The sequence below is a fragment of the Anolis sagrei genome, chromosome 5 (assembly GCF_037176765.1).
Source record: "Anolis sagrei isolate rAnoSag1 chromosome 5, rAnoSag1.mat, whole genome shotgun sequence".
Classification (NCBI taxonomy): Eukaryota; Metazoa; Chordata; class Lepidosauria; order Squamata; family Dactyloidae; genus Anolis; species Anolis sagrei.
The window spans coordinates 83552761-83578998 of record NC_090025.1 but is presented as its reverse complement, the minus strand read 5'-3'; positions in this window follow the sequence as shown (position 1 = coordinate 83578998).

The following is a 26238-nucleotide window of genomic DNA, read 5'->3' as shown; positions in this document are numbered from 1 at the left end:
TACTTTCCCATTGGAGCCCCCGGTGGCGCAGTAGGTTAAACCCCTGTGTCAGCAGGACTGAAGACCGACAGGTCACAGGTTCAAATCCGGGGAGAGGCAGATGAGCTCCCTCTATCAACTTCAGCTCCTCATGCGGGGACATGAGAGAAGCCTCCCACAAGGATGATAAAAACATCAAATCATCCGGGCGTCCCCTGGGCAACGTCCTTGCAGACAGCCAATTCTCTCACACCAGAAGCGACTTGCAGTTTATCAGGTCGCTCCTGACACGACAAAAAAAAAAAAACACCTTCCCACTCAAGCGATACCTATTGATCTACTCACATTTGTATGATTTCAAACTGCTAGGTAGGCAGAAGGTGGCCCTAATAGCGGGAGCTCACCCCATCCTGCTGATTCAAACTGCCGACCTTCTGGTCAGCAAGTTCTGCAGCTTAGCCATTTAACCTCTGCACCACTGCAGCCAGCAAGGCTTAAATTACCTGGCCATTTCATGTAATAAATACATATTCTTTATTTTAGATAAAAAGTTTGCTGAAAGCCATTCAGTGGATCTTTTTTGTGCGATGAGGGGACACATACCTATTATTTCTAATGTATTTCTCTTCAGTAGAAATTGCATCACCCAAAGTAAAAGCATCATTGGAAAGGTATAATTTCTGACCTAGATGGCAACCTTCCCCACATCATGTGATCGTGTAATTCTATCCTTCTATCTGCGCATCCACCCACGACTTTGGTTATACTCAACTTTTATCTCAGATGAAATTTCTGGCTGCTTATTATGTTGTACTCGTGCCACAACTCCACACCTACCCATGTTGCATCCTCCCACCCCTGTGGATATGTGCATCTAAATACCTTTGACCTGGGAATCATGTGGAAATTCAGTGCAGATTCTGAAAATGAATAGGTATCTTTAAAAATATGTAAGAAGAATTTTAAAGTGAAGATAGAATGCAGGGTGGTGGGAAATGCTATCTGAACTTAACACCAACTATCTGTTGTAAGAAATCTTTCCCCTGAGATGGGATGGTACAATACTGAAGCTGGGATTGGACTGATAATGTGGGCTGGACTACCCCCAGAACTAATCCTATGGGCCAGATGATATCCATGGTGGACACTTCCTCTAAAGCTCTACCCTAGACATCACCCATTTTCCCTTCAACCCAGGGTTCAGAGGATCATCTGCTCTGGATCTGGTTGAGTTGACTTTGCCTGCTGGAAGCTATGGGTTATGTACTACCCTCTCCTTTTAGAACAGTGGTTCTTAACCTGTAGGTCTCCAGATGTTTTGGCTTTCAACTCCCAGAAATCCTAACAGCTGGTAAACTGGCTGGGATTTCTGGGAATTGTAGTACAAAACACCTGGGGACCTACAGGTTGAGAAGCAGTGTTTTAGAAGGACTTTCCCCAAGACTCCACCTAATGGATAGGCCAGGTTGTCAAAGCAAATTTGGCGCATGCATTGGAGGTTCCCTATCCCTGCCCTGAGAAATAGAAAATACATCATTTATTTATCTAAATATTTGTCTTCTGTTCAGTGGTATAATGACTTGGAATGGCTTACAACAAAATAAGTTTAAGCCATTTACAATGTAAAAGAATAGAAATAATTTAAACAACCTTAAATGTATTAAATAACTGGACTATGCCAACTTTAAACTTTAAAATGTGTGAATGCATATTTGCATATGTGTTTACATGTGCGTGTTTAAATTATATTCCTCTGCAAGTCACTTCATTACTTACTTACTTAGGCGATCCCTCGTTGGCCGAGTAGGATAGTCTTCCAGGATCAGTGTTCCGGTGGGTCCGTAGGTGACTGTGGAGCCCTATTCTTGATCTGTATCTTCTCCCACAGTGAGGGCATTGGTTTCCAGGTGGAAGGTGTTCTCGGTCGGGGTTGGCTTGATGCCCCTTCCTCTTGACAGGTTTCTCTCTTTCGCCCTCCATTTGTGCCTCTTCAAATTCTGCAGCACTGCTGGTCACAGCTGACCTCCAGCTGGAGCGCTCAAGGGCCAGGTCTTCCCAGTTCTCAGTGTCTATGCCAGAGTTTTTAAGATTGGCTTTGAGCCTATCTTTAAATCTCTTTTCCTGCATTCCAGCATTCCGTTTCCCGTCCTTGAGTTCCTTCAATGAGTTCCTTCAATGCTGGTGGTCTTTGCTTCTTCCAGCACGCTGACATTTGTCTTCCCAAGAGATTTGCAGGATTTTCTCGAGGCAGCGCTGATGGAATCGTTCCAGGATTTGCATGTGATGCCTGTAGACAGTCCACGTCTAGCAGGCGTATAGCAGGGTTGGGAGGACAATAACTTTATAAACAAGCCGCTTGGTCTCCCTACAGATGTCCTGGTCCTCAAACACTCTCTGCTTCATTCAGAAAAATGCTGCACTCGCAGAGCTCAGGCGGTGTTGTATTTCGGTGTCGATGTTGACTTTGGTGGAAAGGTGGCTGCCAAGGTAGCAGAAATGGTCAACATTTTCTAATGTTACACCATTAAGCTGCATCTCTGGCATTGGAGAGGGATTGGCTGGTGACTGCTGGAACAGCACTTTGGTTTTCTCGATGTTCAATGACAGGCCAAGCTTCTCGTATGCTTCTGCGAAGGTGTTTAGAGTGGCTTGTAGCTCTTCTTCACACTACTCATATCACTTCATACTACTCATTTCACCTTTTTATGCGAATGTGTCTCAGCAGCCATGAATGTATGCTTTCTACAAAGACTGTATACTACAAAGAAAAATTCTGCAGTTGCAAAACAATGTCAAAAACCTTCCCTGAACTGGCATTCTCTTTGCTTGTTAAGGAAAAATTACAGCTTGAGTTTGTGTTCTTTTTTGTTGTTGTTGTTGTTCTTTTTAAAAACGCTTTAATGCTTTGATTTGAAACAGAGCTGCTGAACTTCGACAGTAAGGCTTTCTTTATTCCCAATGAATGACTCAGCAGCATTTTAATCCATTTGTCCCCAAGTGGCCGTAAACAAGTTGTTTTCATAATATCATTTAGATTGGCCTCAATTACATTCTTGTAAGTATAGCAAATATGTGGAGTCTTTTCAGAACAAATTTAGTAAAACTGCCTGAGGGTAATCTACACTACCAAATAATTCAGCTGCAATTCACAGTATTCTGTCCTGGATTCACCTTGCTAGCACCACACCTACTCCAAATTAATCAGACTCCACTTTTATTAATCACCACACATTTCATGTCCAAATTCAAATTGTTACAAAAGGGGTGCACTATTTTTTCTTCCTAGCATGCAGTAACCTATCAACCATTCGCTGTCATTGTTTACCTGTCAGTTTTACTATCCACCTTGCACTCTTATTGGGTGTGCCCTCATCCAATCCCCTTTCTTCCTTCGTGGCCTGGGGAATGATCAGGGTAAGGGATGGAAATTTAAATGTCTCCCAGTGCACATATACACACATATTGGATGGAGAAAGGGAAAAAAGTTTCTTTTTGTTTCTGCTCCAGGACATTGTCCCATCCCCATCCAGACCAATCATGACATCAATCATGAGGGAATAGATCAGGCTTCTCCCTCACAGTGGATCCTGTGGTTGGGCACCTCTGTCTGTCTGAAAGCTTTGGCTGCATATAAATGCTTCATATTTATAATAAAACTAGCTGTCCCCTGCCATGCATTGCTGTGGCCAGTTATATTTGGGTATGGTCCAAACTTACTAGTTGACCTACATTAGCAGTTGCACATAATAATTAACAGCATAAGAGTTTCTTTAACACACACAGGGAGACTTTATCCTGTTACGACTTACTGTAACACTAATTTCAAGTCATTCCCAACTTATAGAGTCCCTGAAGCAAAGGGCATGTGATTTGCCTAAGGTTTTCATAGTTGTGTTGTTGTTCATTTGTTCAGTCATCTCCGACTCTTCGTGACCTCATGGACCAGCCCACGCCAGAGCTCCCTGTCGGCCGTCACCACCCCCAGCTCCTTCAAGGTCAGTCCAGTCACTTCAAGGATGCCATCCATCCATCTTGCTCTTGGTCGGCCCCTCTTCCTTTTACCTTCCACTTTCCCCAGCATAATTGTCTTCTCCAGGCTTTGCTGTCTCCTCATGATGTGGCCAAAGTGCTTCAACTTTGTCTCTAGTATCCTTCCCCCCAATGAGCAGTCGGGCTTTATTTCCTGGAGGATGGACTGGTTGGATCTTCTCGCAGTCCAAGGCACTCTCAGAACTTTCCTCCAGCACCACAGCTCAAAAGCATCTATCTTCCTTCGCTCAGCCTTCCCTAAGGTCCAGCTCTCACATCCGTAGGTTACTACAGGGAATACCATGGCTTTCACTAGGCGGACCTTTGTTGCCAGTCTGATGTCGCTACTCTTTACGATTTTCATAGTTGTACAGGGATTCAAACTCAGTTTTCCAGAGTTACAACCCAACATTCAAACCACTGTGCCTCAGGAGCAAAACCAGGGTCCATATTACCAACATTTCATAGCTACAAACTGGAGCACCCACATCCAAGCAATATTATCGTTTGGTGCCTATATTTAAATTGAATATAATCTTTAGGTACATTCGTTCTTAAAATATTTTGAAAATGAATCCTGCATTCATTTTTCAGTAAGCATGTTTTGAAACATTTGGAAATGCCTAGATACTTCTCAATGGATCCTAAACAATAGATCCCATAATGGAGGAACACTTTCCTGGAGAAAGTTTGCTCACCATGACTGATCTTCACCTACAATTGCCAAAGATCATGACCTGTAATATTCAACACCATTTTCCAATCATTCTGTAAACAACTTGTCTTCTCATTATAATTCCTAAGTGAAAAAAAACAAGTCACACTACAGAAGGACATGAAAATGAGAACCAAACTTGTGGCCATCCTGCAAATCTTTGCCAAAACTCAATGATGACCCAAGCTTCAAATCTTGGAAACAGCAAAGTCGGGATACAGAACATTCAGTGTCATACACAATTTGATTTCCACAAGCACAGCACTAGCATTGTTGTTGCTTTCATGCATAAAGTTGAGCAATTCTTCATGTAAACGTAGAAAAGAAAACAGCAATCTCTTAGGCAAACCAATTCATATGTGCTTAGTAGTAGCAGAGTTAGAGCCAGGCAACACTTCCTTTTTTTTTTTTTTTTTAAAAAGGGGGGAACAAATGTGTTCCTTTTCTTTAAATTAGAGTTTCTTTACACTGTACTATCTACATCTCAGATAGCAGGCTCCGGATTTCGTAACAGTTTGCTTGACATAAATCAATACTGGTTAACCTGTTCTATGGCGCTCTAGGCTTCATTCTAGATTTAGAATTTATGTAATGAATTTATACCATGTTTTCTCTCGAGACAGAATCCAAGTTAGCTTCCAGAAATTTAAAGTGAGATCCAATTAAAACTCAATTTTGTAAAAAGTTTTAAAACAATTAAATATTACTAAAAATAATGGATAAAGCAGTTAAAGCATTTAAGGACCTCGTCACAATGAGGTCCCTGATCTGGCCAATAGTGAGGGGATTCTCCATGGATAATGGTGAATCCAGTAGCACCGGGGGGGGGGGGGGGACGGGGACGGGACTCGTTGCCCTATATTACCCTCATAGCTCCTCACCTTATCCTAAAAATCAGTTGGAGAACCCTTCCCCCAGCACCAAACGCCACTCTGAACCAAAGTGAAGACAGGGGAGGCCAGGGGACAGTTCCACCTTGTCTCCTATGCTATGCTAATTTATAATATAATATAATATAATATAATATAATATAATATAATATAATATAATATAATATATTGTATATACATATATTTATAATATTATAATGTAATACAGTATAATAATATTATTAATAATAATATGATATTATTATATATTTTATATTGCATGTAATATTACTAATAATATTACAATATAATTGTATAGTACAATATAGTGATGTATAGCACTGATATTGTACTGTGCTCATGGCATAATGTATTGTATGTATATCTATATATATAAAAATGCTCTGTGCGTAATGAGTAGCTTAAAAACAAAAGAACCAATGAACAAAATCACACCAAATTTGGCAACAAAACGTCTCGCAACACAAGGAGTGACCATCACTCAAAACATTATGATTTTGTCATTTGGGAGTTGTGGTTGCTGGGATTTAGAGTTTACTTACAATCAGAGAGCATTCCGAACTCCACCAATGATGGAATTGAACCAAACTTTGCACACAGAACACCCATGACCAACAGAAAACACTGGAAGGGTTTGGTGGGCATTAACTTTGAGTTCGGGAGTTGTAGTTCGCCTCCATCCAGAGATCACTCTGGACTCAAACAATGAGGGATCTGGACCAAACTTGGCACAAATATTCCATATGCCCAAATATGAACACAGCTGGAGTTTGGAGGAAATAGACCTTGACATTTGGGAGTTGTAGTTGCTGGGATTTATAGTTCACCTACAATCAAAGAGCATTGTGAACCTCACCAAAGACAGAATTAGGGCAAACTTCCCACACAGAACCCCCATGACCATGGTGGTCTTTGGTGACCCTTCTGACACCACCCTGGTGACACCCCCCCCGGGTCTTGACTTCCCAGGTTGAGAAATGCTGCCTTAATGCCATCCAGTCCAACTCCCTTCAGCAGGGCAAGAAAACATAATCAAAGCCCTCTTGACAAAGGGACATCCAGCCATTCACACACACACACATGTATATGACAGCTGCAGTATCAAAGATTTGAAAGGGACCCCTAAAGAAGGACAATTATATTTTGCATATTCCAGAGTAGGCAAACCAGACAATCTCCACATCAACACTGGCAAAGAAACAGCAAGAAATGCTTTTAACTCGCAAGCATAAAAACATTACATATATTAGAAACCAACACTTTCTCATTACTTTATTTTCCAGATCACCAGACTGGGCCACAGCAACGCATGGCAGGGGACCGCTTGTGTGTGTGTGTGTTTGTGTGTGTGTGTGTATCTTGTAAGCTGCTCTGAGACCCCTTCGGGGTGAGAAGGGTGGCATATAAATGTCGCAAATAAATAAATAAATAAATAAATCACTACCCAGCTTCTCCTCATTTTTCTCTGTGCAATACGGGAAGTCTCCTATGTTGCTGGCACTGTCTCTTGCAACTCTTGGACCTCTCTTCAGGCACAGAGCCCCATCAGAAGTAGATTGACATCATGTAATGGGATCCGGCAGGCTCAGACCCTGAAGAGAGCTCCAAGTGTTGTAGGATGGGCAATTTTGCCCATCTGATGAGGTCCCTTAAACATAATGATTAATAACAAAATTTTAAAAATACAATCTAAAAAATAAAATAAACCCAAGAAAAAACATCTTCACTTGCGGATGGAAAGAGTTGCTGTGGGAGGAGAACATTGATAGAGGAAGCTCTCTCATGAGACAAAGTCCTCCACTGCAGATCTTAAAGCACTTGCTGGTAGGGAGATGGGCTTTCAGATGCTTTTAGAAGCTCACTGAGAAGGTCCAGAAAGAGCAAATGCATTTTCCTGAAATACACTTGACCCTTCACTACTAATCATAGTCTAAACAGCCTCACTTCTTTAAGGTCTTCTCCCACACACGTTTCACTTAAAAATTGGCAAGTCAAGGTTACGAAATCCCATTTTTATCCATGCTTTGAGATTGACGAGTATTGGGATGGGATCCCCCAATATAGTTTATGTTTTCTACTGCTTACTCTTGAGTCAAATGGAAAATGATGTGTAGTTGCTAGCTATGTTATTTATTTACTATTTATTTATTTACTATTCTTGTATACCGCCGTATCTCAAGCCCGAGGGCGACTCACGGCGGTTTCCAGACAGTAAACAACAAGACACTAAAAACAGCAGCAAGCAATATACCATGACAATTAAACTACACAATTCTATTACTAGCAATTAACAACATCAATACATAGTTATCACAGGAAAACCCACCCCCGATCGCCTCATCATCCAAAACGTGATCCAAATTCGTCGTCCATTGTCCGTTCCTATGTTCAAATTACCTAAATTGCACTACAGTTACTCAAACGCCTGCACGAACATCCAGGTCTTCAACTTTTTACGAAATGTCAAGAGAGATGGGGCCAGCCTAACATCTGCAGGAAGGGCATTCCACAGCCGAGGAGCCACCACCGAGAAGGCCCTGTCTCTCGTCCCTGCCAGCCGTGCTTGAGAGGCTGGCGGGATCGAGAGCAGGACCTCCCCGGAAGATCTCAAAGTCCGGGTGGGTTCATAGGCCGAGATGCGGTCCGCTAGGTATCTTGGGCCGGAACCGTTTAGGGCTTTATAGGCCAGTACCAACACCTTGAATTGGGCCCGGTAGCAAATCGGCAGCCAGTGGAGCTGGTTCAACAGGGGAGTTGTGTGCTCCCTGCGCTTCGCTCCTGTTAGAATCATGGCTGCCGCGCGTTGGACTAATTGCAGCTTCCGGGCCGTCTTCAGGGGCAGCCCCACGTAGAGAGCGTTGCAGTAGTCTAGGCGGGATGTGACAAGAGCGTGTACCACCGTGGCCAAGTCAGACTTCCCAAGATACGGGCGCAGCTGGCGCACGAGCCTAAGCTCTGCAAATGCTCCCCTGGTCACCGGCGAGACCTGGGGCTCCAGGCTCAGCGACGAATCCAGGGTCACACCCAAGCTGCGAACCTGTGTCTTCAGAGGGAGTGCGACCCCATCCAACACAGGCTGTAACCCTATACCCTGTTCGGCCTTGCGACTGACCAGGAGTACCTCTGTCTTGTCTGGATTCAACTTCAATTTGTTCGCCCTCATCCAGACCGTCACAGCAGCCAGGCACCGGTTCAGGACCTCGACAGCCTCCTTAGTAGCGGGTGGAAAGGAGTGACAGAGTTGGACATCATCTGCGTACAGGTGACACCGTACCCCGAAACTCCGGATGATCTCACCCAGCGGCTTCATGTAGATGTTAAACAGCATGGGAGACAGGATGGAACCCTGAGGAACCCCACAAGACAACGGTTGTGGGGCTGAACAGGTGTCCCCCAGTAACACCTTCTGGGACCGACCCTCCAGAAATGACTGGAGCCACCGTAAAACAGTGCCTCCAAGACCCATTTCCGCAAGGCGCCCCAGAAGGATACCGTGGTCGACGGTATCGAAGGCCGCTGAGAGGTCCAGAAGCACCAACAGGGACACACTCCCCCTGTCGAGCTCCCGGCGCAGATCATCCACTAAGGCGACCAAGACTGTCTCAGTTCCATGCCCCGGTCTGAAACCAGACTGTGCCGGGTCCAGATAATCCGTGTCTCTCAAGAATACCTGGAGTTGTGAGGCCACCACGCTTTCCAGGACTTTGCCCAAAAAGGGAAGATTGGAAACAGGCCGAAAGTTGTCAAATTTAGTGGGGTCTAGTGATGGTTTCTTCAACAGCGGTTTTATTATAGCTTGCTTTAAGCTCGCTGGAATCTTGCCTTCCCGAAGGGAGGCGTTAACCACCACCGTTACCCACTCAGCCAATCCCCCTCTGGCCTCTTTTAGAAGCCAGGATGGGCAGGGGTCTAGGATGGACGTGGTCGGCCTCATTCCTCCAAGTATCTTGTCCACATCCTCGGGCTTCACCAATTGAAATGAATCCATCAAAATAGGACAAGCAGGTGCTCTTGTTACATCCACAGAGACTGCATTTAACATAGAATACAGACCAGCACGGATCAAAGCGACTTTGTCTGCGAAGAACCGAGCAAAAGCTTCACAGCGAGAGGACGAGTTGTCGGGGTTCCCACCTTGGGTGGTGGGATTCAAAAGGCCTCTGACAGCTCGAAACAACTCAGCCGGACGGTTCTTTGCAGACGCAATAGTGGCCGCAAAGAACGCCTTCTTTGCGGCTTTTATTGCCGCGGCGTATGTCCTCAGAAAGGACACAAACCGTGTTCGATTTGGCTCGCACGGGTCCGAACGCCACACACTCTCTAGCTCCCTCTTCCTTCGCTTCATCACTGCCAGCTCCTCAGTGAACCAAGGCGCTGGTTTAGCTCGGCTACTTGAGAGGGGGCGTTCCGGAGCGATCGTGTCAATCGCCCTAGTCATCTCCCCATTCCAGAGAGCAACCAGGGCGTCGACAGGGTCACCTACCGAGGCGGCGGGAAATTCCCCAAGAGCTGTCAGGAATCCATCCGGATCCATAAGCCTCCTGGGGCGGACCATCCTAATAGGTCCTCCACCTCTGCAGAGGTTAGGGGGTGCAGTGAGCCTAAATCTGACCAGGTAGTGGTCGGTCCATGGCAACGGAGAGATGGTCAACTCCTCAACACCACCACCTTGCTCCCATCCCTGGCAGAAAACTAAGTCCAATGTATGTCCTGCACTGTGAGTGGGGCCAGTTACTTGTTGGGACAGCCCCATGGTTGCCATGGCAGACATGAAGTCCTGAGCCGCTCCAGAAAGGGCCGTCTCGGCATGGACATTGAAGTCCCCCAGCACAAGGAGCTGCTGGGACTCCAACGCCAGGCCTGAGACTACCCCCGCCAGCTCAGGCAGGGAGACTGTAGTGCAGCGAGGTGGACGGTACACTACCAGAATCCCTATTCTGTCCCGGTCACCCACTCTCAGGTAGACACCTTCAAAATTTGTAGACTGCGGGATGGGGCCCCTGGTCAGAGGGATGGAATCTCTATAGACCACTGCAACCCCGCCTCCCCGCCCTCCGGATCTTGGTTGGTGCTGCACAGAGAAGCCTGGCGGGCAGAGCTGGGTGAGATTCACCCCCCCCCCCAACTCGTCCAGCCAGGTCTCTGTGATGCACGCCAGATCTGCCCGCTCATCCAAAATTAGGTCTTGGATGAAGGTGGTTTTTCCGTTGACAGATCTGGCGTTCAACAACACCACCTTCAATCCAGAGGGACCGCCAACCTGGTTACACCAATTTACCGTATAAGGAGACCGATTTGGAATTACTAATGTTGGGGTGCGCTCCCTAGGCCGAATTATTGGTCTCCTTGTGCCGCATCTCCCCTTCCCCACCACCACTTCTATGGGGGCCCCTCGGCTGACGGAACACCCTCCCCCCTCCATGCTACATTCCACCCCTGTAATCTCCGTTTGTGTTTCATTGTTAGTTGTTTGATTTGTTAGGATCTTAAGTTGGTTTGCATTTCCACTCTGATTGTTCCCCCCCTCCCCGTTCCATTGATTCCCGCGGCCTCCAGCCCGCTACGACTCCTGTCCCCTCCACAAATAATCAGCAGTACAGATAACAAAAACCAGGGGATGGTAGAACACATGAGTAACAATTGTCAACACACTTATTAGCGCTTCACGGTCTCAATGTGCAGCGAATACTCTTTGTTGTGACCATACTTGCTTTAAGGCTTGACACTCAACATTCCTGGCAACAAAGTGTGCTTAGTCTTCATTGGCTGTTAAAGAGGGGAGTTGCTACCATGGGATTTATTCTTTTTCAAGTGTTTTGTGTAGTTTTGTAAACCTCTTTCTACAACCATTTTTTTTACTAATCCAGTTTGGCACCACTTTAAGCAGGCTATTCAAGAAAAAAAATTTTGTCGTGTCAGGAGCAACTTGAGAAACTGCAAAACTCACACCAGAAGATTCAATAAAATGATATTAGGTTATTATTAATGACAAGCTTATAGACTTTCCTTTCAGTGTATGGGGAAATGTCAGGGGCAGCTGGATTCGGATAGCATGAACAAATCAGGTTGTTGCTGTGTTTATGATTATTATATTTTGATTGCAAAAGAAAAAGTGGTTCTTCTGAGGCCACCTTCTTCAGGTGTCAAAATAATCTGCCTGATCTTAAGCAGTGTGTATGTATAGGGAGTGCTCTGCCTCAGGTAGCAAAACATCTTGAGTCACTCCTTTCTGACATACATCATTAGCGTAATTTGTGTGCCAAGATAATAAGATGTATCTGGTAAACTTGGGATACCTTGGATTCCTTAGGATAGTGTCACAGTGTGTAACAGTGGTGTCATATTGCTCAATTTTTCTCAGTGGACATACTCCTCTGGTTTCCTTGATTGTTTGTTTGGAGACTCTTCAACCTAGCAATGTCAAGCTTATCTAGACGCACCTTCAGATCATTCTGTGGATCTATATTTTTTATAGGTCACCATTTAGTATTATCCCCACCACCACCTTTAAAAAAAAGGTATTTTATACACCACACTAGCTGCCCCTTGCCACACGTTGCTGTGGCCCAGTCTGGTGATCTGGAAAATAAAGTAATGAGAAAGTGTTGGGTTGTTGTAGGTTTTTTCGGGCTATATGGCCATGTTCTAAAGGCATTTTTTCCTGACGTTTCGCCTGCATCTATGGCAAGCATCCTCAGAGGTAGTGAGGTCTGATGGAACTAGGGAAAAGGGATTATATATCTGTGGAATGACCAGGGTGGGACAAAGGACTCTTGTCTTCTGGAGCTAGGTGTGAATGTTTCAACTGATCACCTTGATTAGCATTTGATTGCCTGGCAGTGCCTGGAGCAATCTTTTGTTGAGATGTCATTAGATGTCTTCGACAATACAGAGAAAGTATTGGTTTCTAATATATGTAATTTCTTTATGATTGTGGGTAAACAGTATTTAAGTTTTCTTGCCTTGGTGAAGGGGGTTGGACTGGATGGCCTTAAATATTTTCTATTGGTCATAGGGGTTCTGTGTGGGAAGTTTGCCCCAATTCTATCATTTTTGAGGTTCAGAATGCTCTTTGATTGTAGGTGAACTATAAATCCCAGCAACTACAACTCCCAAATGCCACGGTCTATTTCCCCCAAGCTCTATCTGTGTTCCTAGATGGGCATATGGAATATTCGTGCCAAGTTTGGTCCAGATCCATCATTGTTTGAGTCCACAGTGCTCTCTGGATGTAAGTGAACTACAACTCCCAAACTCAAGGTCAATGCCCACCAAACATTTCCAGTGTTTTCTGTTGGTCATGGAAGTCCTGTATGCCATGTTTGGTTCAATTCCATCATTGGTGGAGTTCAGAATGCTCTTTGATTGTAGGTGAACTATAAATCCCAGCAACTACAACTCCCAAATGTCAAGGTCTATTTCCTCCAAACTCCATCTGTGTTCATATTTGGGCATATGGAATATTCGTGCCAAGTTTGGTCCAGATCCATCATTGTTTGAGAATGCTCTTTGGGTGTACTATAAATCTCAGCAACTACAACTCCCAAATTATGAAACCAATTTTTTGTGTGAAGGACATGCATTGGGTTGTTAGGTGTCTTGTGTCCAAATTTGGTGTCAATTTGTCCAGTGGTTTTTGAGTTCTGTTAATCCCACAAATGAATATTACATTTTTATTTATATAGATGAGGAGGTAAGAGATCAATAACTGTGTTGAAGCTGTTGCGAAAGGAATATGGATAGATGAGATTAAGAAAACAAGAAGGCGACCGAGATGAAACCTGGTAAGAAAAAAAAGATGATGCGGTGCTGCTTAATATTCCTCTGTGAATGTTAAACAAGAGTGAGGCAGGTTTAGCTGTAATTATTTCTTAGAATGAAGGTCTGATTTACATCTCAATCCTCAAAACACTGGTACAGAAAGAGGACACATCACTTCAATGCAGCAAAGATGCTTAAGACCATGTTTTAATTTTTTCTATTAGTATGGAAAGGCAAAGCTATAGAGTAACTGAACTGGATGCTTGTGTTCTCCCTCACCTATACAGAAAAAAGAGATCTCAATATATATGGGTCACAAAATGACAGCACTGTGTGTAATTATAATTCTAGAAAATATTCATATGGTTCCAAGTTAAAGAGCAGTGTGACTTAAAGATAACAAAAGGGGAGATAGAACCAGAACTATGAATACAGTGGATAAAATATATAATTTTAAAGGCCTAATGAACACATGATATATAAGAATATATGAAAACAGAACCCATCGAATATTTCTTTTTAAAAGAGTAGATCCCAAGCTACAATATTTTAACATGGCTCATTAAAGAAAAACATATATCTGTTTGAGAAATATTTTAAAAGGTTTCATTTCTTGAAAGCAGAGTGTGCAGCACGGTTTGACAGTTTTTTAAAAATATGTTTCATTTAGAGTTCAAAGCAAATACTATTCAAACACCAGAATCAAAGGACAGAGGTGGGAGAAAAGTCTGAATCATATCAGTCAAATCTCAGTATGATTTAATTCACAAAACCAAAACAAACAGAATAATATCTATGAAATAAAATCTACAAAAATGAATGGCAACACCAATTTTCGGGTAAAATTCTCTTTTCTCCTGTATGTATTCTAAATATATTCTATTACAATTTTGTGTAGCATTTGATGAAAAATCAGCATCGCTTTTAGCAGATAGAGATGATCTGGTTATATCAGAGATATATAGAAAACACATGGAATTGTTTGTTTCTTTATTTATTTACAATATTTATATTACACCCTTCTCACCCCAAAGGGTGGATCATAGAACACATATACGGCAAACATACAGTGCCGATTACACAATGACAAGACAGACAACAGATAGAGGTATATATATAGGCTTTCCATCTTTCAACATCTTTGGAAGCTGTGCTCAATTCTGGCCACAGGGAGGTGCTATAGTGTAGTTCCTATTTATCTACTCACATTTGTTTTTGAACTGCTATGATGATTGACGGGTCATTGGCCCTATAATTGCAGAGCAAAGGAAACCACCTTATTGCAAAATGCATGGAACCTTGGAATACATGTGCCATGTGTTTATCTACATTTTCATCCCCCAACCATCGCAATTTATAGAAATACTATGGTTATAGTTCATTATCATCTCTCTGTAATTGTGGGAGGTATTCATGAACTTCTCTCTTTCAGCAATAGCATTGTCACTATTGCATCCTTTAAACAAATATAAGGTAGCTGACCTCAGTTGTACTGATAATCCTCTATAACCTTTAACACAGTAATCAGCTTTGAATGAGACTTGTTCTTCTGGTTGGTTAGGATTCTAAGCATTGAAACATTTGAATCAATTTCTGTTTCAGTGCATGGTGTAGTAGCCAATATATCTTATCACTGCAGGCTGAGTGGTGAAATCATGAAGTCTTAAGGTTACTTAACTCAACCGCCACAATCCAATAGACCAGTGGTTCTCAACCTGTGGGTCCCCGGGTGTTTTGGCCTACAACTCCCAGAAATTCCAGACAGTTTACCAGCTGTTCAGATATCTTGGAGATGAAAGCCAAAACATCTGGGGACACACAGGTTGAAAACCACTGCAGTAGACATTCAGGTGCCAGACCAATAAAATTGAACCATACTGCTAATAGAAAATCTTCCTTTCTTTCTTCAGTGTTTATCAAAACTAGTTATTTGTTTCCTTCCTGGGACCAAGTAAAATGAAACCAAAGTGAACGTATGGAGGGAATTTACTTTTCTTTGCTTTAACTCTTGACTATCTCCCCTATAACAACAACAACAACACTTTATTTATATTCCGCACTTCTCACCCTGAAGAGAACTCAGAGTGGATCACAAGTACACATACATGGCAAACATTCAATGCCATTTGTATAGACAGTACACAGTCAGAACAGAAGGAGGTGTTGTTTTGATGCCATGGACAGTTGGGCTCGAGTCCACAGGGGGTGCTGTCGCTCCATCCTCTATGACGAAGAGCCATCAGGACTTCCTCATTCCAGCATTTTCTGATCTTTTTCTTTATGGTGTTGTAAAACACCTCCCCCCGCTTTAGCGGTACCTAATTTCTCAAATGACAGCTAAAGCTGTTTTTGAACTGCTTAGGTAAATAGTGAGCAGGGCTGATGGTCTGCTGCTCATGCTGACCCAGGGCTTTGAACTTGCAACCTTTCGGTTTATAGATCTTATAGTTGCTGATGATTTACCAGCTGTGCTAAAACTCCGGCCCCATGCATCTGAAATACTATAACACAATGGGGATAAAGATAGACACTGGTAGTGATATATTTGTGCACCAAATGGACATTAAATGATGTAGCCATTGTTAATAGGGACAGAAACTTCCTATACCTTTAATATATAATGGAGTAGAGAGTTTTAGTAGGGAAGGTTTGCTACCATTTTTGAAATCCCACACAATTATTAAAAGTGGAGGAATTCTGTTTCCCCCTGCACCCTTCTGTTTCCCACTGCACCACCACCCCACTGATATTTCACTGGCTTCAGATAGACTGCAATGGTGTGTACATGCATAGGGCCAAACCTTCTGCAGTGGTGCATTGGTGTCAGACACAGACTGCATTGGGTCCAATACTCCATCCCTTTGTCATCTATGTCACCACTGCTGTCCATCACCCGTCACAGAGCTCCCTATGAGCACTTAGCTATTGCGGTCGCATCTGCTGAAGTCATAATGGAACGCCCATGCAATCAGCAAAGAGGCTGTAGAACAGGCATCCTCAATCTGTAGCCCTCCAATTGTTTGGGTCTCCAACTCCTAAAATTCCTGACCACTGAACAAGCTGGCTAGGGCTTCTTGTAGTTGGAGGTCCAAACAGCTGGATGGCCGCAGTTTGAGGGTGCCTACTGTAGAGTGACCCCATCCTTCTTGGTGATCATGTGAATGTCCCATTCTGGCCTCACCAGAAGCAACCGCAATGGTCAGTCATTCACAGGAAGCTCTGTGACCATCAAAAGAGTGGTGGTGGTGACATATAGATGATCCATTCCTTTACCTGCAGTATAATAGTGACAGTGTGTGTGTACGGATAATGGATTGGGTCAAAACAAACCTAATCCAACTGTTCAGATAGCCACAAAACCCAAAAATACTCCAGAGTTTCCTACAAACTCCGGAGTATCACCCAACTTTGCGTAGTGCAGAGCAAAGGTAAGGTTATGAGCTGAAAAACTTCAGATATAGTAGTAGGCCCAATGCATCTTTTTCTTTTCTTTTTTAATTTTTATTTATTTATTTATTGCAGATACCACCAGAGTTCCAGAGTGGTATAGTGGTGCGACACTATTGCAACACTTCATTGGATGTGTTGCAATAGCAGATTCCCAGATTAGTTTAGTGTTTACTCCTTATTTTATTTTCTGGTTATTTAATATTTAATATTTATTTTACTTAAGTGATATTTGTCTTTACTATTCTAATGTAGCACAAATCCTATGTAAAATCATACTACGTATTTTTTATATTAATATTGAAATCTGAAATATATACAGAAATTATATATCTCCCAGGACTCTGGGAGACCAGGATCTGAATCCCCGCTTAGTCACAAAACCCCACCTTTGGCTAGTCATATGCTTTTAACTTGAAAGGAAATCAATGGGAAATCAACTGCAATTACTAATTTTGAATATGAATACTGAGAAAACCAAGGGAACCAATAGGTTGCCAGCTAAGTGAGATAAAGCTTTTGCAGATCTTCTCTTCTCCAAACTATTCTCTCTGTATAAAGAATCTGCTTCTTTATCATCTTCAATTTACAGTGCGACCCCCATATCTGCAGATTCCATATCCACGGTTTCACTTATCTGCTGTGAGAAATAGTAAAAACAAAAATCAATTGTAATTTAATGAAAATGAAGTTGAAATACAAGTAATAAAGGCAAATATCTTAGTGAACATCAGCAGAAAGGAACCCTTGTGTTGAATCGAAATAAACACATAAAATAATAGGCATTTGGCATATACTTAATTTCATATACCAGGCTGATCAATGTTTTGTCAAGCGATGGTTTAGTCAGTGGGATTCATGTGAGATTATTAGGAAAACCATAGGCTTAGGATTACCCTTTTTAAAATTGAGTTGCAGGGCCAATTGCTTTATTTCTCCAAAGTCAGGGAAGTGTTTTACAGAGATAACACGGACTTCACATTCACATGCACTTTCACTGGAAGGCCAAGGTTGCTCTTATCTCTGAAAAAGTGCTTTGAAGCCAGAGTTATTACATTCATTTCAACACACTACTCTGAACTTTGTCAGGACGTGCTGATACCACTATCCTGATATAGTAGTGTTTATTTTGTCCTCAATTTATAAATGAAAAACATCTGGGGCCTGTTACTACCAGTCCAGATGCTCCCTTAACTTGAGAATGACTCTAACATTGGCCAACATATATTTTGGTGTCTCAAATGTTAGACCTATTTTGGGGTATATTTGATCTACTGGTTCCAAAAATGGCACCCGTTTTCCCCTATCAGCTCTAGTCTTTGAAATACAGTATATATACCATTTATCAGTTGCCCATAAAGAACCATGATTGCCATAATAATCTGATAGAGATATTATGAGAGTATCAGTTGTCATTCAAGAGTATAGTAGAAACCCAGTTAAAACATGGGTGAATTGTTGGATATGGCAGCATTATGTTATGCGTACATGTGTATGTGTTCAAATATGTGTGAGTTACTTTCAGCTTTCCTTTGCATTCCAAAATGTTAATAGTTTATACTCACAATAAAGTGAGTATAAAGTTCAACCAGCTTCTGCATTAATAATGATTCCCAATTTGTTGCCCTTCTGGACTATAATTGCTGAGGTATGATGAGTCAGGGAAAAAAACATTTTTACACAACAAAGGCTCTCAGTCCCAGTATGCATTGTTGCGTTGGATTGAATACCTGCACATCTACCAATGACTCATCGCATCCTTAATCTTGGAAAAGAGTTTAACTCTGGGTCATATGATTACAACACTTGGCATACATATGAACTTTCAGTTTGCTTCCCCATCCTCAAAATTTTGTATCACCAATCCCAAGAATGGGCAAGTTGTGGTCTTCCAGAAGCTTGGGGGGGGGGGGGGCGCTCAGGGTGACTTCCAGCTGGCAACGATTCGATGCCTCCATGTGCACATAATAAAATACACAATAAAATCCAATAATTACATACAGTTAAAAACATTAAGTCAAATTCAATTAAAATCTGTTGAAATATAACATCCTGGTGACCTTATCTAAGCTGAATTCTGTGGTTAGAGACGCCATCAAACTTTTCCATAGTCCATTTCCATAGCGATTGTCATCAATGTCATTGTCATTGCCAACATGATTACCCAAAGGCGTGATCCCACATCCACATTTTTAACTTCTTTCTGAAGGAAAGATAACCTAATTTCACTGGCAAGCAAATTCCACAGGCATGGGGCCACCAAGAAGGCCCTGTCCCTGGTCCCTGCCAAGCGTGTTTGTGACAGAGGCGGGGTCGAGAGCAGGGCCTCCCCAGAAGATCTTAAACTCTAAGGTGGAACATAGATGGAGATACATTTGGAGAGGTACGCTGGGCTGGAACCGTATAGGGTTTTAGAGGTCAAGACCAGCACTTTGAATTGTGCTCGGAACTGGACTGGCAGCCAATGGAGCTGACATAACGGGGGTGGTGTTTGACGCTCCAGTGAGTAGTCTAGCTGCTGCCCATTGGACTAGTTGGAGTTTCCGAACAGTTTTCAAAGGCAACCCCACGTAGAGCGCATTGCAGCAATCTATTCAGGATGTAACAAGAGTGTGGACCACTGTGGCAGATCAGACTTCCCAAGGTACGGGCGCAGCTGGCGCACAAGTTTTAATTGTGCAAAAGTTCTCCCGGGCCACCGCCGGGACCTGGGGTTCCAGGCTCAGTGATGAGTCCAGGGTCACTCCCAAGCTGTGAACCCCAGATGCTGGGGAAACAAAAAGTATACCCGGTCTTTGTGGCACTTTGGTTGGTCCAACAAAGATATTACTGTATATTCCGGAATACAAGGTGATAGGGGCTATAAGACAACCCCCCAACTTTTAAACACAAAATAGGGAATTAGGGATATACTTGCCGTTTAAGACGACTCCGCATTCCATTCCTCTGACGGCCACTGGGCTCCCAGAATGCTTCCTTCTGTATCTTATGGTCACTCTTGAGGTTTCTAGATCCAAGGTGCGGTGATGTCATGACTATGGTGGTTTCTTTTTCTTCACCCCTACACCTGGCGTGCGGTTGCGTCATGGCGTAGTCTCACGGGACAAAAGCCACTTCTTGCGAGGCTTGGCAGGACTGGGAGGCTGAGGCACGATGGCAGTGGAGTGGGGCCAGCACCAAGAAGAAGGAGAGTAGCCTGAGCAGTGCGGGAGGCCCTTCCGGAGGCGGCACGGGATGCAGCCCAGGGGCCTGGGCACCAACAAGGGAGAAGCCTGGGCCTGAGCACGGAAGGCAGCCAAGAAGGGAGGAAGGATGTGGAGCCCGCCCGGGAGGCTGCCATGAGTGGAGAAGGAGGAGGTGGAGGAGGACGAGGGGAGCCCAAGGCCCTCCACACCAAGAGGCTCTACTGGTGAGGAGGAGGAGGAGAGAGGGAGACCCCCAAGGGCTGTGGCGTACCTGGGATGGGCTCACTGAGGCATTCTGGGAACCATAGTTTCCTGACTCCTACAGCTCCCAGAATGTCTCAGCAAGCACATCCCAGGTATGCCGCCGCCCGGGGCTGCAGGGAGTCATCTTCCAGAGATGCTTCCTTGGGCCTAAGGCGAGCCCAGTAGCCTTTGGAGGAGGTGAGCGATGGAGGCCATGAGGACAGCCCAGCGGGTGATCACCCCCGGCCGGTCTCCATGACAATACGGCCTGCTGTTCATCCTCCCTGTGCCCTCTCTCCGCCTTCCTCCTTCTCCCTCCTCCCTCCCTCCTAAAATAGTTGGATTTTAATCTTTTCTTCTAATTATTATTATTTTAATTTTATACCCGGCATACTAGACAACCCCCAACTATTCATAAGATTTTCCAAAAAAGTCATCTAGTACCCTGGAAAATACAGTACTCAGCTTTGGTTGGGATTTGTTTCCTCTCTGACAGACCAACGTGGCAACCTTTGTATTTTGTCTTCATTCATTGGGAATATCTTTCTGATGGAACCAGCTGCGATACCAAATTGCTGTAATACAAGGAGCTCATTAATCTGTAGGCTTGCTACTGATCACTATCCCTTGCCTCAGAAAAATTCCTTGACTACTAAGGAGCTGTTCCAGTACGAACATCTGCTTTCATAGGATATTCAGACTACCATAGACAGAAGCTAACCAACTTTCTTAGTTTTTAGGCTTTTTGAGTACAGGTAATTTCCTAGTTAAAAACTTACAAAAGACTCATAGTTAAGAATAGGGGGGTGAGACAGTAGGAAAGGAGAGAAATCTACCTCCGGGAAGAGACTTATGGTGGAGGCCCTGCCCCCAAGCCGGGTGGAAGCGTCCTGGCTAGGAGGGCAGTGCTCCCAACGTGTGATGGGAGAAGTGTCACCAAGAGGGAGCTGTCACGGGGTGACAGATTTGGCCTACTGCCCCCTCTGCCTGGAAGCGAAGCCGAGGTCGTAAGACATACTCTATCTTTGGGAGTCAAGCAAGGCTACTCACTTTTTCCTTGTTCAGCAGGTCCCCTTTCACACTGCACAATTATAGCATTTGCTCCTTCTTCAACTTCCATGACCACATCCACTGGAATCCTGGAATTAGTAGTTTTCTCAGAAGCAATAGAATTAACTCAGAATTCTAGATACTCCTCCTGAAACTGCAAATCCCAAGATTCTATGCAGCCATGGCAGTTTAAGTGGAATCATAATGCCCTAATTCTGCACTGCTCAAGAAACCTTGGAATACCAAAGTCCACCAATCCATTCACTACATCACATGACCTCTTCAAAGGAGGATAAAGTCCCAGGTATCTGTGCCACCCTGGGCATTTACATGAACTTTGAATGAGCTATTTCAGGTGCTGTATCCTACCCCTAAACTAGATTGGGCACACGGAAGGATTCCCCTAAAATTACCGTAAAAGTAAACTCAAAGTCTTTCCATTGCAATGGGAGCTACTAGGCACTAGGGCTCCAAGTACCCAAAGCCAAGCCACATGTAATGAAGTAAATACATATTCAGAATTTTGTCGTAAGGTATTTTTTCATACCACGAATAGAGAGGACAGTCCTGTTTCTGATACCAAGCAAGAATTTAGGGGTCTTTGCCAGGAGGCAGAGACCGGCCAGATCCATCAAAGAGAGTCCTTTCTGCCCTGGTGAGAAAAGAAACACCCAATAGAGTTTTCTCTGATTTTCCAATAAAAGTCTCACCAAGTTGAAGAAAGTGCCACCGAGTTGTCTTTATTTCGTCCCAGCCGGTACGGATGTCAAGCTGCAATCCCTTGCCAAAAGCTAACATGTTTTGCAAGGCAGAACGGTACATTTACATAGAGAAAACAGTACTGTAAGGTTCAAACCTCCCGCTCCCACCCCCACTTGCTGGCTTCACGCTGATTGGTGGGTGTAATCAGCTGGAGGAGAGGCGCGGCTGGCTTTGCCGTGCCTCAGCCAATCAGGGAGCCAGCTCTGCTTTTGCCTTTCGGCCAATGAGGGATGAGGAGGCGGTCCAGGCGGGAAACAAAGAACCGGGATGAAAGAAATGAGTGGATTTGAATGGCTTAATGGTTGTCCAATTGCTGGCAATAACTCCAAGAGTCCACAAGCTAGCCTTTTGTATTGTTCCAAGTGTATGAAATAAACATCTTGGTCTGGCATGGATGCCAGACCCCGGTAATCCTTAGTCCTGGATATGGGATCAATTGATGATATCTTGTCTCTGGTTTCGGCCAAGGGGATTAAGACAATGGGTGAGGCAGTTGGGACATCCAAATCCTCCTGAAGACAGGATGACCCCTTTGTGAAAAATGATTATATCACCATGGGGCACATCCTTCAGGTGGCCATGCTCCGAAGCCTGAAGGTGTGTGCCTATTGTATTGTCCATGCAAGAGGTTTCTGTTGAGTCCTTTCAGTCAGGGGATTATCTATCTCAGGAAATGAGAAGATTTTCCTGAGATCTTTGGTGTGCTGGGGTCACGAAGAGGTGGCATTTCATACTTCATATAGACACATATATGGGTTCATAAGGCATACATTCATAAAGAGGGAAACGAAATCATATCAACGCTCCCCACCCTCACCCAGAGTCCATCTCATAAAGTATGGAGAGCATAATTTTTTTCTTAACTAACCTTTAGCCTGGATATGTAAAAGTTTCTCAGCTCAAAAGGGAGCCCTTTTGTTTGTGAGTCATTGACTGAGATGGGAAACCAATTGGAGAGCCATTAATTCTCTAGCCCAATTGTGTCTCAGATGGAAAAAGTCAAATGACTTTTGTGGCATGGTTTTCAGTAATAAATTTGTTGCTTTCTGCTATATATGAAATTTAGGGCATAAAACTTTGATTAAATGTACACACTACCTGACATGGGGAGGGTCCCTGTTGTTCTTGTTGTTGTTAGTGTCTTTGCAAATTGACCAAGACTTGATCCCTATTATCCAGCCTGATGTCCTTGTCTTTAGCAAAACTATAAGTTACTATCTCTTGGTGGGAGGGAGTAATGTTCGACTTCATTTCATCACTGGACTTTCCACACAAGGCCTTGATTGAATTGACTGACAGAATAAGGATTTTTCTCTCTTCTGATCATCCCAACTCCCATCCCCTTGTGCTTGAAAATTGTCCTCTGGTCACTGTATAGAATGTGCAATGGCCATGACCCATCCTATGCAATGTCAGGGCTTTTTCATGCAGATAACTATAATGTGGGTTGAACTTGAAAGAGAGACACAAACTCCTTTTTGTTAACATTCGTATCTGAAAATTATTGCTGGCGGAGTTTCAGAAGCAGACTGCACATTCATGTCATTGTTGCATATTTTGCTTGATAGCTGAAGTGAAGCAGGATAAAAGGTAGACAATCTAATTTGAAAAGGAGGCATTACAACTGTGCTGGGTTTGTTTTATTTCCTGGCTTGCTGTGACCTGTGGCAACTGAAAGTCATGCTATCTGTTTGGACAACAAGTCAAGCAATGACTTGTGCATAAATAGCTTGTTTGCTCTGGGTTTTTATTAATTCATTAGGAAGAACTGAATTCCCATACATACAATAGCAGGGATCCCTTTGTTCTATGGAAATGTGGGCTTATAGGAACAAGGATGTCTGGTTCCAATTTTGTTCTCAAGCATTCAGTGGTTTGGGTGGTGTTCTCTGTCCTAATGCCCAGCCCTCCTATTTGTTTCCTGCATGTTCCCTTTGACAACCATTACAATTTTGTATGCCAGCATAGAGAGAAGGTACAAAACATTGGCAAGATAAAATAATTGCTATGTACAAAACAAATGTGCAAATATAGGGGTGCAAAATGGAAAAATTCAGGTTCAAATCTTTCCTCGGGTATAATGGTGACTGGGTAATCTTAGGACCTCATCACATGGAGGTCCAGAAGTCAGGGGATACTGGGGGAAACCATGGGGCAGCATACCGCTTCATCCCTTACCATCATGGGCTGCCATCCTACAATGTTTCCCCACTGTCCCCAGCTTTCTTTCTGTGCTGTCCCTGGCTTCTTCTATGAGGGGTTGGATAGTCACCTGAATCCTCAAGCTCCATCTCTGCATGCTGTTGGCACTAAGCCCAATTGAGCCCCACTGGAAGTAGCCCCACATCAATTGATGGGTGTCATGATGCCATGGCTCTGCCTTTACAGAGGTAGAGATGAATCAAACAAAACCCAGTTTGTATAAAACAATTTAATTAAAACAGCACTTACTTTCTGGCTGTTTTAATATTCCAAAATATAAAACAAAAGATAGCACTCAGCCACTGAATACAAAACAAAAACTGATAGCAAAAGGTCCAGTCCAGTGGTCAAATGCAGAGAGTTCACTGAACAAAGTCAAGGAATCAAGAGTCTATACCGTAGTCAAAAGCCAGTCCAAAGATTTAAGGTTCCAGGGTTCAGGAGACAGGTCAGGACACTGAAAATCTACACGCCTGGGGGAAAACCAGCAGCGTCTACCACCAAAATAAAACAATATTTTTCTCCCAAAGATCAGTTTCAAGGCTCACTCCTTATATCCAGAAACATCCAGCTGCAACCTATCTCTTGTATACCTCCACCCTTAATTGCTTTTACCCATGAATTCTTACTTACAGATTACTCAACCCTTTAGAACTTACATTAATCCTTCCATCACCAACCACCATCAACTGCAGAACATAATACATGACAATGGGCTCTGGTGGACTCCATGCAGGCAGTGTGCCGGCAATGTGACAGGGAAAACCACCCATCTGATATAGTCTCTAAATAAATCCTCAATTCTCAGCCTAGTAGAAGCCAGAGAGCCTGGTAGAAGCTAGAAGACATTGGCTCTTCTGATTGGAGGACAAGCTAACCAAAGTCATGAATGCCAGATCAGAACTTTAGGAAAAGAATGAGCTAATGAGATTCCAAAAACCTGTAATTTCATCTTAAAATAAACAAAGCCTATGTTAGGCAGTGATGTCAACAAGATTCTTACAGAAGCATCCACTTGGAGTTCTTGTTTAGGAGATCCCACTCCTGAGAACAATTTGTGTTTTCAGTCTGAGGTCTTTTTAAAGGATCTCGGATAGTAAAATAAGCTTGGGAATCAGGAAGTTCTCTCAACAAAGGAAATTGTTAAAGGGTGTACCTCTTCGCTTTTTGAGAGACATTGTCCAATATTTTGTTTAACAAAAGGTAGTTATGCGTTATGCATCTACAAAAATATTGTGCTGATCCTTCCTATTGCCATTCTTACCTTGCTGCCAGCATTCTGGGCTTTGGGGTGCTTACTGGGCAAATAAATAGCAGTGGTTCCCATTCGGCAACTATAATGAGGATAGCCAAAGCACCGAAGTAACACAAGAGAAGAGAGAGGAGAAAGGATGAACCATTCCCTTCCTTTGATCTTCCATTCTCTGATAAAATAATCACTCTGCCAAATATAGACAAGAATCTTCCCAGCAAGGCCTCCATGAAGCAAGGACACTTGATTCTAAACGATGCTTCATCTGACTATATTTCCCATACTTGGAACTTTTATCCTCTCATTAAGCTATCCCCAGCACTATGAAATTGGTTTTGCTTTAATTGAGATTCCCTTATTGTTTTCTGTCAGATTCTGGCAGACTGCCGAAGGCACTGTTCGGTCTGCCTATTTTGACTCATCTCCTGCCTCCTATCTATTTGCTCATTAAGTTTTGCAGCTGGGCCAGGTGCCCAGTTGTTTTCAAGCCCCAAATCCTGAGAACTCTCTGGTAACAATTCAGGGAGTACACCATCATCCCCACACCCTTCAGGGACATTCTCATAGGAAACTACACTTTGCACAGGGGTCTCCTGGTCCTTCTCTGCATCAGTATCATTGACCAAACCATTGCCATCTTGAAATTCATTAGCATCACTTCCCACATCCAAAGCATCCTGATCCTGAAACACAATCACAGGCTGAACTCCAACATTGACTCAA